Below are 12,612 nucleotides of genomic sequence, written 5' to 3'. Positions count from 1 at the left end.
TACATATTAGCTACATACAGAGGTCAAGATGGCCATGTTGTAGTCTGGAATGACATCGTCCACCCTTTTAACTCACAGGGTGACTTTTACAAAGTGAACCTAAAATGGCAGATTGACCTAAAATGGCGGCTTACATTGATTTTTAAGGTCAGGACCTTGCAATACGGATTTTTTCGCAAGCAATTTATAAGCAGCTTGGCGTAGGCCAATATACATATATTCATTGCGATAGGAGGCACGATATAATTTCTCATTTGACAGCGCTTGTGCAAATATTGGATGCAATATCTCAGTTGTACCATGTAAGGTGATACTGGTAATGTAGTATACGTAATATTGACCTGTGTAAAAATATGTATATGTGTGAGGAATGTATACAATAAAAATAAACAAAGAAGTTAACCCGGACAAAATTGTCCAAATAGCATTAGAATACATTATTGGATACCCAAAAGGTATCATCTTACCTAAACAGAGCTGAGAAAAGTCATGGGCTAGAACCCGCGTGCAGTATAGCAACACCATACATGCCAACATTGCAACGTACTTGGGAGGGAGATTTCCCCAAGGAAATCGGGAGACATGTATTTTCCCATAGGAATGCATTGGGGCTACAGTTATTTTAGGCGGGAGACCGTGAAAAATAGCAATATTTTTCACTGAAAAATCGTGAGTCTCCCGCCTATATGGGGAGGGTTGGCATGTATGCAATACTGCCATAAAACATAATGCAAATAACAAAGATCGTGCTTGTGACTTAACGCGCACCAATTTGCTGGTGCCTGAATCGTCACACTCACAAGTGAACGGATGAGGTAAGGAACCTCATGTCCACATGCGTGTAATCGCATCCGTGTGATCTTTATCAACAAACAACATCCTTCTATGAATGACACGCCGGAAGGGAAATGCTGCCTTAATAAACATGAAATGCTGAAATTGTGTTGAATATTATTGAGCGTGTATTGAAACTTCTGCGAATTTGTGTTTTTATGTGGGTTTCAAATTATAAAAATATTGACGACTCGTACATGCTACCAGTATTTGGAATAAGGGTTAAAGTTTCTCTAACACGTATCAAACAATAATAAGAAACAATAAAGTTCACAGAAAGTGATCGATGTATCACAGCAATTAGAGATTTGACTGTCAATATGGTGATGCAGCAAAAGAGCATTTTTTGAATGAATTTGCCTAACCTCTTTGACTATCATCTAGCTTTTTCCGTTAGGCATCTGTGCCAGACTGTGGGTTCTGAACAAGATCTGCCAGATGAGATCGTAGCAGAGTGTAATAATGTCTTGCATCTGCCACCCAAAGCCTTGTTGAAAACAGTGACTAGACCTCATCTTGTAAACCCTTTGACAGATTTCCTACATGAATGTTGGTGGAACATATTGCGCCATATGGGAAGCAAACTGTTCCTGTTACTCGACGCATCAATCTGACGAAATCCAGAATTGACCTGCTGTGGAAAAGTGCTCTTCTGTCCATCCTGGTACCACAGGAAACACAGCACATTGATATGATATTATGTGGCATTTATTGCGCACCTGTACATGCGTGTTTCTAGGTGTGAAATGCTTGTCTACAAATGCGTTATAAATTAACTACTGTTTCCCAGAGAATGTAAAGTGAAATTGCCTTTACTAGTCTTTCCAAATTCCTAGACCCAGCACACACTATCTTACAATAGAGTGCTGGAGGGGTTACATAGTATCCCCTGTGTCTAAATACTCAAGTAGCAGTCAAATGCTACCCCTTCCTATTGAAATAGCTGATGGCAGTGGTTTTACAACAAACTACCATGATTTTTCCCGACCGCGAACACCGGTAGCTAACAATCGCGGGAGTCATGTTTTTCAAGATGGCACCTCAAGCCCCTTTGTTTAAACAGGTCCCAGTCTTCTTTCTTTGCTGTTTCTATTTGGAAAGGTCCTTCTAGAGTTTGTCTCTGCGCGCCAAACCAGGTTTGGTCCCTTTGTTCGTATGCCTTTAAAGGGCTTCAGGACTGAAGACTGCCTCTGTCGTCTCAGTGTCTGGGGTGGGCAGGAAGTGAGGGAGGTGCCCGAAACTCCTTGTGCTTAGTCTCCTAGAAGACCCAAATCCACTCTGTCATGATTGGCTGGCTGACTGTCCGGCAAGGACAGCCAACCTGCTGGGTGAGTGACAGCTAGGCTGGAATGAAAGGGAGAAAACTATTTAAAAGGCAAGTCTCTTGGACTGGAAAGCAGAGTCCACCACTGGAACCAAAGAACTGAAGACGAGCTGGAAAAGGACAGCTGCTGCAACTCGTGGACCATTGGTTTGCCCCGTGAAGCCCTGCTGCAGGTCTGAATTGCCAAGTTCATCTCAACAGAGAAGCCCCTTCAAGGATGACTTCTTCCTTTTAGTTGGTGGGACCAATCAACTAGTAAGGCACCTGGATACCAGTCTCTGAGCTGGTTAGGTTTAACCAGGGAGAGGGACACCAGCTTGTGTGCTTGAACTACTGCTATTGAAACTGAAGTGACTCCATTTTGTCAGTGTTTTACGATGATCCCGTGCAGTGCAGGAGTTCCCTGACATCCTCCCTCTTGTCCCCATGACTGAGGCACAGGAAGAGTGAGATCTGCAGGAACTACCAGGAACCAACGTCTTCAGCTGCATCTTGTTCTTCATGTAAAGGTACTGTGCCAACCTGATTGAGAGAACTGACCTCTAGCGGTGAATGTTCGTGGAACTTTCACAACTTGCAGGTCTAATCAGCTTGTGACACAACATGTGATTCTTTTTGTACAAACTACTTCTGAGAACTTTGGCAAAGACTTTACAGTTTACTCCAAGAACTGCTCTTTCCTATCCAAGACACTACTCCTCTAGTGAAATGAAACTATTTGCAATGCCTAAGAAAGTATTTGTGATCTTTTTCTATTAACTTGTGCCTTTTACTCCCATTAAACTAACTGAAAAGCCATTTTGCTCCTATTTCATGGGAGCCTAATTTTCTCAGAAACGTATTGGTTCAGCCACTGTAATTGTAAAACCTCTGTGTAACATCCTTGTACTGCTCTCATTCCCTCTTGAGATAAGCCTGGCTGCTCAGCTCGCTAACAAAAAATGTGCAGTACAGACTTATACCAAAGGTTGGTTTTGCTTACCACATACAATTAGGACCTGTAGTCCTAATTGTATGTGGTGGTCCCAGAGGGTACTGCATGCAATTCTGCCTAACATTGCACAACTCTTAAGATACCTTTAGATAGGAGCACACCACTGCACTATTCTATGGAAAGAACAGTTTCAATAAACAAATCCAGATATAGATTTTCCACAATTACCATGCTTGATTTCAACATATGCCCAACACATTCTTTACTGTTTTATGATGGTGGCCACATGAAGTGGCATATCGTTTGGTGCCTTACCCCTCCTATCATCAATCCTAATTCTCCTAGACCTGTTTGCTGCCTTTCGAAACTGTAGATCACTCTGATCTCCTTAATATTCTCTTTCTTCTTGGGATTCCCCATCGAGGTCTTGCCTTGATTGAATTCTACCTTGCACCTCACCATTTATCTGTTTCCTGGAGCAGCAACACCTCCGAACCCACTCCTCTAACTGTTGGTGTTCCAGAAGGCTCTGTCTTGGGTCCAGTCCTCTTTACACTCTGCATCTCTGCTGTTGGGGCACCAATCTCCTCCTTTGGGTTCTCTAACCAACTCTTGGTGGATAACTCCCAATTTCAATTTTTTTGTGCTCTCCTGTGATCCCTCTATCAAAATGTCCAACTGTCTGCCTGTCATTAAATATTGGATGGCTTCACACTCCCTGATATGAAACTCTACCAAAACAGAGGTGCTCTGATTTCCTGCCAAAAGCTGTCTCTCGACCTCTCCATTTCCCACCTGAAACTCTCACCTACTCTTCTTCAGCTAGAAAACTCTGCCTCTTCTATGACTCTTCTCACACCTTCTCTACTTTCCTCTCCAAAACTGAAACAGCGGTCACCTCAACTATCTAAACACTAGGCAAATCAGGCACCTCCTTCCTTTCGACACTGCCAAACATCTCTTAACCACTCTTGTCTTCTCTAAACTCGACTACTGTGCCAGCATTCTCTCAGCAAGATCATTAACTTTGCGACCCAGACTCTATTTGAATTCCCTCACTTTACATCTACTTCCTTGTACCATCACCAGGCTGGGAGACTGACGATGCGAAACAGGGCCATATTATAGCTTTCACACACCGGCTAGGGGGCGGACATGGGCTTCAATGGCCCGCCAGTCTGAGCTTCGTTAGGCCTGAGCAAAGCAAGGGCCTCAACTCGGGTTGTGGGCCATTAAAGCCCATGTCCGCCTCCTTCCCCCACAGCTGGGGTATGAAAGCTAATCGCACCCTGGGATTTCCCGGGGTGCAGATACGTTTCTTTGTTTTTTTGACCAACGGTAGATGAGCTCAGCGTAAGCCCATCGCCCGTCAGAGAAATACAAATTTAAAAAAAATGCCCACTGCCATTAAAATAGAAAAGTGAATAGGTCCGTTTTCGGATGACGGCAGCCATGGAAAACATGTTCCTAAATGACTGCTGTCTTCCGAAAAGAGGGTATTACCCAAATTGTTTGTTTACAATTGTTCGAATGAACAATTGACCGTATATATATATATATCGGTTTGGTTATATATATATATATATCAGTGAAAAAACTTTGTTAAAGGGACGTTATGGTTAAGTTGCGCTACTAAAAAGCTATGAAATTCAGTGAAAAAAACTTTGTTAAAGGGACGTTATGGTTCCAAGTAAAACCGAAAAACCCTTGAAATTCGCCAGTTATGGTAAGCTAAGCAACCATAACTCGCACCACCACCGTGCACTGCTAAGACTAACACCCAGGACATCAAAGATGACATCACAAATGTCATTGATGACATCACTGATGACATCACATGTCTGGCTCACTATTTTTTCTTTTGCTGACATATCTAGGCCACATGGTTTTCTTCAGTAACAGTCAGAAACTAAGAATTTTATTTTATTTGTAGACGTATCCTTCTAGTAGGTTCTTACAGCAATTCCCTTTAGAGTACAGTCACATCATATGAAACATATACATATGGGAAAACACAAGCTTGAAAGACAGCAATCCTTTTTGTGCATAAAGATAATCACTAGATTTATGAGCACCTTCTGATAGTCTGTTGTTTTTTTTATGGCTGTACTTTCCCTGTATATGGTCATATTTGTATACATTGTACTCACACTACTTTCCTTAGGGTCCAATCACATCAAGTGATACATATACATAGGGTAAATAACAGCTTTGAAACAGAGCAATCATTTATTGGCATGAAACTAATCAGTTAAGTTATGAATTGTTTCTGCTACTTTTTTGCTAACTTCACGTTCCCTGTATATATCCATATTGGTATGTGTTCTTGTCTCTTTGTGTTTTGTCTATAGTAATGCAATTATGTAATACATGGGTTTTATTAGCTACTCATACATATTTCACAGTACACAAAAATCTATTAAGAAAACAATTATCATTTCATTATTTACCATATTAACATTACGAATAGTATACCTTCATCTTCTACGCTGCACACAATGCTATGTTTCTGCATGAGTAGCTTAGTGTACTAGATAGAATCCCATAATAGAATGCTATTTATATCAATGCATCGTTCAATGCACTAATTAGGGTATGATATTTATTGCAATGATCCTTGACACTTTTTTCGCAACATTATAATAAGAATCCCTAGTACTCATATTTGATGAAAAGTACATACACATGTGATGTCATCAGTGATGTCATCAATGACATTTGTGATGTCATCTTTGATGTCCTGGGTGTTAGTCTTAGCAGTGCACGGTGGTGGCGCGAGTTATGGTTGCTTAGCTTACCATAACTGGCGAATTTCAAGGGTTTTTCGGTTTTACTTGGAACCATAACGTCCCTTTAACAACGTTTTTTTCACTGAATTTCATAGGTTTTTAGTAGCGCAACTTAACCATAACGTCCCTTTAACAAAGTTTTTTCACTGAATTTCATAGTTTTTTAGTAGCACAACTTAACAATAATGACTTTGACTTTATATACATGTCATATGGAACTGACTAGATCTCTTCTTATGAACTTGATGTCCGCGAACTTATTTAATGTTCGCGGACATGTTCGGAGAACAGTACCACCACCTAAAAACTCTGGGGAGGTATGTGTAATAGTTATATCATAACATAGGAACATTTAACAAATTCACAAAGCAGCACACATACAAAGTATATGTAGTAATACTTAAAAAATGTTACCCATATATGTAACACACTAACAATTCATGTAAATGCAATATGTTTTAAAAAGGAATATACCAAAAGAAGATAAAGTGGCTGCCACCATAATTACCTCACAGACGCTCCACAACCAACAGCAAGACCAGACGTATACACTACTGATTACATATCTCACCAGACATAGTAAGTGCACTTCTTTTTACTCATATATTTATAAACTTTCTATATAAGAAAAAAAAAACATATTACTTTTTTGTTTTCTCTCAGAAATGTGTAGTACTCTCGACTGGCTAGAGGAGCATTTCCCACGAGAGGAAATGTTAGAAAATAGTCCACCTAATGGTACACACTTTACTATATAAACCAATTAATAAATATTATTTTGTATACATTTAACATATACATTTTTTTTATTACAGACCATACAAAAATTCCAAGCATCTCACAACAACAATCAGAGGATATCACTCTACAGCAAATTCATCAAAAATGGACGACCTTATGCAACATTTTATGGATTTGAAAAACTTTGTGGAAAATTATGTGAAACCCCCAACAGCACACCATTGTCCAACCTGCACTTGTCCCCCCTCACCCTATCCCACGCAGTTAACCCCAAACCCTGTCTATGGACCAAAGCGTTTCGATGACATTTCCTTCCCTTCTTCACCTGATCCCAGTTATCTAGAAATCCCTAATTCTCCTGTTTTTGTTTCCGTTTCTGCCCCACCTTCCCAGTCATAATTGTATATATATATGAAATAAATTTACTTTTCTTATATTGTGTTGTAATTACTTTCAGTTCCTTGTAATAAAACCAATTTAGGTGTCCACGGACACCGCGGTTGTTCGGAAATGTTCGTAAAGAAACGAAAATGTAACTGTCCTGAGGACACTACATCTGTCCGTAATGTTCTCATGCAAGTTTAAAATGTTCTAAGAACACTCGTAGTGTCCTGAAATGTTCGTAAAGAAACAAAAATTAAAGTGTTCTAAAGAACACCATATCTGTCCGTAATGTTCGCTATCAACTTAAAACTGTCCTAAGAACACAATTGGTGTCCTGAAATGTTCGTACATAAACTAAATTACACGTGTCCTGAAGAACACTATATCTGTCCTTACTGTTCGCTACCAAGTTTAAACTGTTCTAAGAACACACGCGGTGTCCTGAAATATTCGTTTCACGTGTGACGCACTTTTAATTACTTCAGAACCCGAACAGTGTCCGTAGGACATCAATGCGCACGCGCTAACCAATCTCCGTGCACTTGGTGTCCTGCGGACAGGCGCTTCCTTCGCAGACTAGTTCGCAAACAGATCATATGACTGCGCCCACGCTCATCGTGTGTCCTGAAATGCAGACAGTGTCCGTGTCCCCGAACAATTTAAAAGTACATTTTCAGTTAATCCATAATATTTTTCAATAAAATCTCACCATGCCACAAGTCCCACATAGCAATCTTGAGTTTCTATATACCTTTTGAAACTTTCCGATCCTTTTTTTGTGTTCGATCTGTCCACGCACAGTGCGCATGTCCGCGGACCGCGCACAAGCACCCCTATAAAAGACCACGCCCAAGAGCTTATTCCCATTGTGTTTCTGGCTATTCTTCAGAACACCGTGATTTTTGCTGCCACCTGCAGACTACACCATCATCGACATGGCATCCTTGGCTGCTGAACTGCCACTTGGTGCTGCACCTGCTTCAGCACCACCACCACCCCCTCCACCACCACCACCTCCCCAAGGGCCTGAAGAGGGGAACAGGACTGAGGATGCGGAGGAAGAAGAAGAGGATGATGAGAATGAGGTAGAGGAAATCCCTACTACCCGCACTAGGCGTGAGTCTTGGGTGTGGCGGTTATTTACCATTCATGGGAATGGTCCTAAGGCTCGTGCGAACCATGTTACCTGCAATGAGTGCAAAATGATACTCAGTCGCGGGAAGCATGGTAACTACAGCTTTGGGACCACTACTATGAAGCGACACCTGAGGTCATTTCACTCTGGGGCTATTCGCAGGGTTGTACCTTGCGAAGAACGTAGCAGGTTGATTCCCTTTACTTCATCCTCTGTTTCTGATCCTGTCACCACAAGGACCACCTCTGTGGGACAGCGTCTTTCTCAAGCTGCCTCACAGGCCATACAGAATGCTGATGACCCTTACCTTTCGAGGGTCACAGTTGTATGTATGTACTGTGACACAGTACTCTGCAGGGGGGAGCGACTTTGGAGTGCTTTTGAGACTATCGTCTCAGAGCATGAGAAGACCTGCTCACTACCCAAATAAAACCCACTCTACATCTTCCTCTCTCAGCTCGCCCTTTCTTATCCCTGTGGTTGGTGTCCCCCGCTTTACCCTCCTTTACCCTCCTCTCCTAGTGTGTCGTGTCTGAAAAACCAAAAAAAATACAAAATTACAAAAATCAAAAAAATATAAGGCTCTTTTCAGAGCCGCCTTTCCCAGTTAAAAAATAGAAGTGAAAATAAATGAAGCTGGGCTCTTTGTTCGCGAACATTAAAAAAATTGGGTTACTACTCCATCACAAACATTGTAATTTTCTCTGGAAAGAAGTGGTGGCTCTGAAAAGAGCCTTTGGGTGGTGTTTGTAAGTCAAAAATTGTAAATGCTTAACATCTACTTCAAAATCGTTGTTATAATTCCAAAAAAGGTCGCAATGCATTTTGTACATTTCTCAGAAAAATCTGATTGCCAGCATAAGTAAAATGGACTCCATCCCTGCGAAAAATGTATGTACTACAAAACATAATATTTTCATTGTGAAAAGAAGACATGCCAACATCTCTTAGAAAGCCACAAACAGCCTTATTAACATTGCGCCTTGCTTTTTCCATTTGTGGACCAAATGAAGAAGAACGAAGCCACATTTGTCTCTGCGCAATCCGTGAAAATATCACTTGCGAATTAGGAAACATGTCCATAACCTTCCTCAGTCCTTCTTTCATAGCAAATTGCAAAAATATTCCAGTCACATGCCCTAAACTGTTCCCTCCATAATGAATTACAATTATGTCTGGATGTTGCTCTGTCTCCAAAGTAGCACAGAGAGGTAGCAAATCCAACCACTTCATTCCACGTACTCCATGCCAGTGTACTTCCACATGTAGGAATCCAAGATCTACAGCTACTCCACAGCTTTCTGCATGCACCTTCAACCAATGTATCCACGAATCTCCTAAAATCCAAACAATCTGTTTTCTGAAACACACAGCCATAGCTATCTTTTGTTCTCTCAGCAAAAAGAGTATCTCAGAAAATCTCTCCTGGCACAACACACCCACCAAACTTTCCTGACCAATCCCTTTCAGTGCTTATTCTCATTTGCATGACTTCTGAACCCAAAAATCCCCGGATGTAACTCCCGATGTCTGGAACTACCGCCATGTCCGCGGACATATCGTAACATGAACAGCCCTTCTACCATTTCCACTACACTCTCTCTGCCATTCCCTCATTGGATGTACCTCAAAAATCACATGACCATGCGCCAATCACATTCAAGACCTCTACATCTAACTGCATCATCATAGATCAGCACGGCAAATGTACTCTGAATCTCTCTGAGTACAAGTGTCATATCATTGGCAAGCAGCATCTACCACAAATACTGTACAAGTCTTCAAGAGTTCTACTTGCAGCTCCATGCATATCCATATGCATGAACACAAACTTCAGGAATGCATATTTTCTGTATAGTACATGACATAGCTCTCCACCATTTTTGTTTTACAGGCGGGTGAAATCACCCAATTTTGTTTTTAGCGGATGAGACGCCCATTGGAATGAATGGGCGTGCAGGAGGCTTGGCGGGTGAGTCTGCCTTTTACAAGGCGTGTGACACCCGCCAAAAGCGTGTGAGTTGAGAGCTATGGTAGATGAACACATTTTCAAACAGACTTTTACCTTGTAAAATCTGTAAAATGAATTTACTGTACTTTTTTCAATTTCCTAAAATCAACTACCACTTATACACCTTTATACTTTTTACTTTCTTTATGCACACACACTCAAATCATGTTAAACTAACATGTTTTAAATGAAATATATAGACTACATATATTCAAACAAAATTGCATGCAAACACAATCTATGTTTAAACCTTTATAAAAAATACTTATACAATTTCATATTTTTTGTTTTTATTTATTTATTTACTTAATTACTTTAAATTAGACATGACATTGAGGCGCTATTACCTAGAACAGTTTACTTACAGAAATAGTGGTATTCATTAATATATTATAAATTTCACAAGACATAGTAAAGATATTTTATTTTTGCTACAGTTAGTCATTCAATACAATTTGTTCATTAAGAACATATCATATGCACTGAACTGAAGGCACTGAGGATTTCATTTTAAAAAATCAATATCTAAATTAAAAACAGTGCTATATACAAACAAAGTTACTAATTTGAAGCTTTCACAGTTGCAGTGAAGACCAGTTTCCTGAAAAGAAGCAGCCGAATTCGAAGAAGAAAGAAAAACTAAAAAGTTACCTGTTAATTTAAAAAAAAAAGTAAGTAAAATATCACCATATTATTTATATTATTAATCAAATATACTATAACATTAATACCAGCTATTTTGGTTTCTTAAAATAGAGATTTTGTACCATTTTGTCCAAAAATGTCCATGTCGTGAACAGCGATTTACAACCAGAATGGCCCACAAATTTCTATTTTTGGACACACAAATTAGCCAACTGAACCACTACAATTTTCATATTATAGAACAAAAAACTGTTTTAATTGTATACATTACATTTACTATTTGTACTTTTCCACACCACTAGCTTACTTTTTCTTGTCATCTGAAACCCAGTTTAGTGACACATACATTCAAGAATACCTACCCCTACTAGTTTTAGTTCCCAATGCATTATCACACACCATTACATACATCTTTATCATCTTACTCAAACACTCATGCACACAGCACACATACATTCCAGAACACCCCAACCCATATCTTCTTTATTTTTTTCAACAGACCCCAAAGAATGCCTACCAAAAGACAACTCTGTAGAAAGCAACGCAAAATTAGAGCAAATGAAAATAAAGGTGTCCAACATAAGCATCCATCTCTAGCAGAATTTGTAAAAAAAGTTAAAACAAAACAGCTAATACAATCATTTAGTGAAACACAAGAAGTTTCAAGTACAACAACTTCGCTTCCTCTATCAAAATGTAAAACAAACCAAAAAACAATTAACAGAAAATCTCCTATCAGTACAGATAAAACTACTTCTTCAAATTTTAATATAGTGCAAAGTAAGCATACCAAGAAAAGTATTTTAGCCAAAATATACTGTCACAAAGTCCTTCAAAATCTTATAAAAACAGGAGAGAAATCAGGTTCAAAGCTTAAAACCTATCGTAGGAAATTATTCTTAGAAGCATTGATGGACAGTGCAATTCTTCTCAAAAGAAATTTTATTATTTTACTGTTAAACTAAATGAAACCACTAACAAAACTAATAACTACATTACAAAAAAGACTTCTCAATAAGCAAAATGTCAACAGAAAGAACTTCTTAAGTATCTGCGGAGGTGAATGGAATCACACTACGAGCACAGAACCATATTTTAATGAAGAAGCGTACAAACAAAAGCAAACAAATACAATTGCCATAAATATCAGTGGTCGAGGTTATGAAAAAGTGAATAATACCATAATGGAACAAGGAGTACTCCTTACAAAAATATGCCCTGAAAACTTAGAATTACCCCTCCATTCAACTGAATCAGAACGTCTAGTGTACAAATGGCCATGCACGTCAATGTGTAACATTCCCAAACAATGTTTCAAATCTTTACACCAATTCCTCAATAAATATGTAAAAAGCAAAGACAAAATCAAAATTAAATTACTGCAAAATATAGATACCTGTCCAGTGCGCAAGTACACAGGACTACAAGGACATTCATTGGCCTGCATTACAGGACCTACTTGTAAAACCACTTTCCATGATATCAAAAGGATATCAACACATCATTCAACTATAAGAAATCTAGTCTATAAACTGTACTATACTAAAAGTCCTGCTTTAGCACTAGCAAAGTTAAATAACATCCTTCTACATGGTACAGCAAAAGACCTACTTGAAGAGTATAGAAGCACGTGCTTTTCCTCTACTCTTTCCAACTGGCAAAGGAGGAAGGTATGATGATAGACCTATTCAAATATCAGCTTCAGAATACCACTCATTACGGATGTATTCTGAAGATCCCAGATTTAGACAAAATGTGGAATACATAAAGTGAACTAGCAACTTTATGTTACGGAGTTGCACACATATTAAAATC

The sequence above is a fragment of the Ambystoma mexicanum genome, chromosome 4p, assembly GCF_040938575.1.
Source record: "Ambystoma mexicanum isolate Mex_15411 chromosome 4p, UKY_AmexF1_1, whole genome shotgun sequence".
NCBI classification, from domain to species: domain Eukaryota; kingdom Metazoa; phylum Chordata; class Amphibia; order Caudata; family Ambystomatidae; genus Ambystoma; species Ambystoma mexicanum.
Note: the sequence above shows the minus strand (reverse complement) of the source record.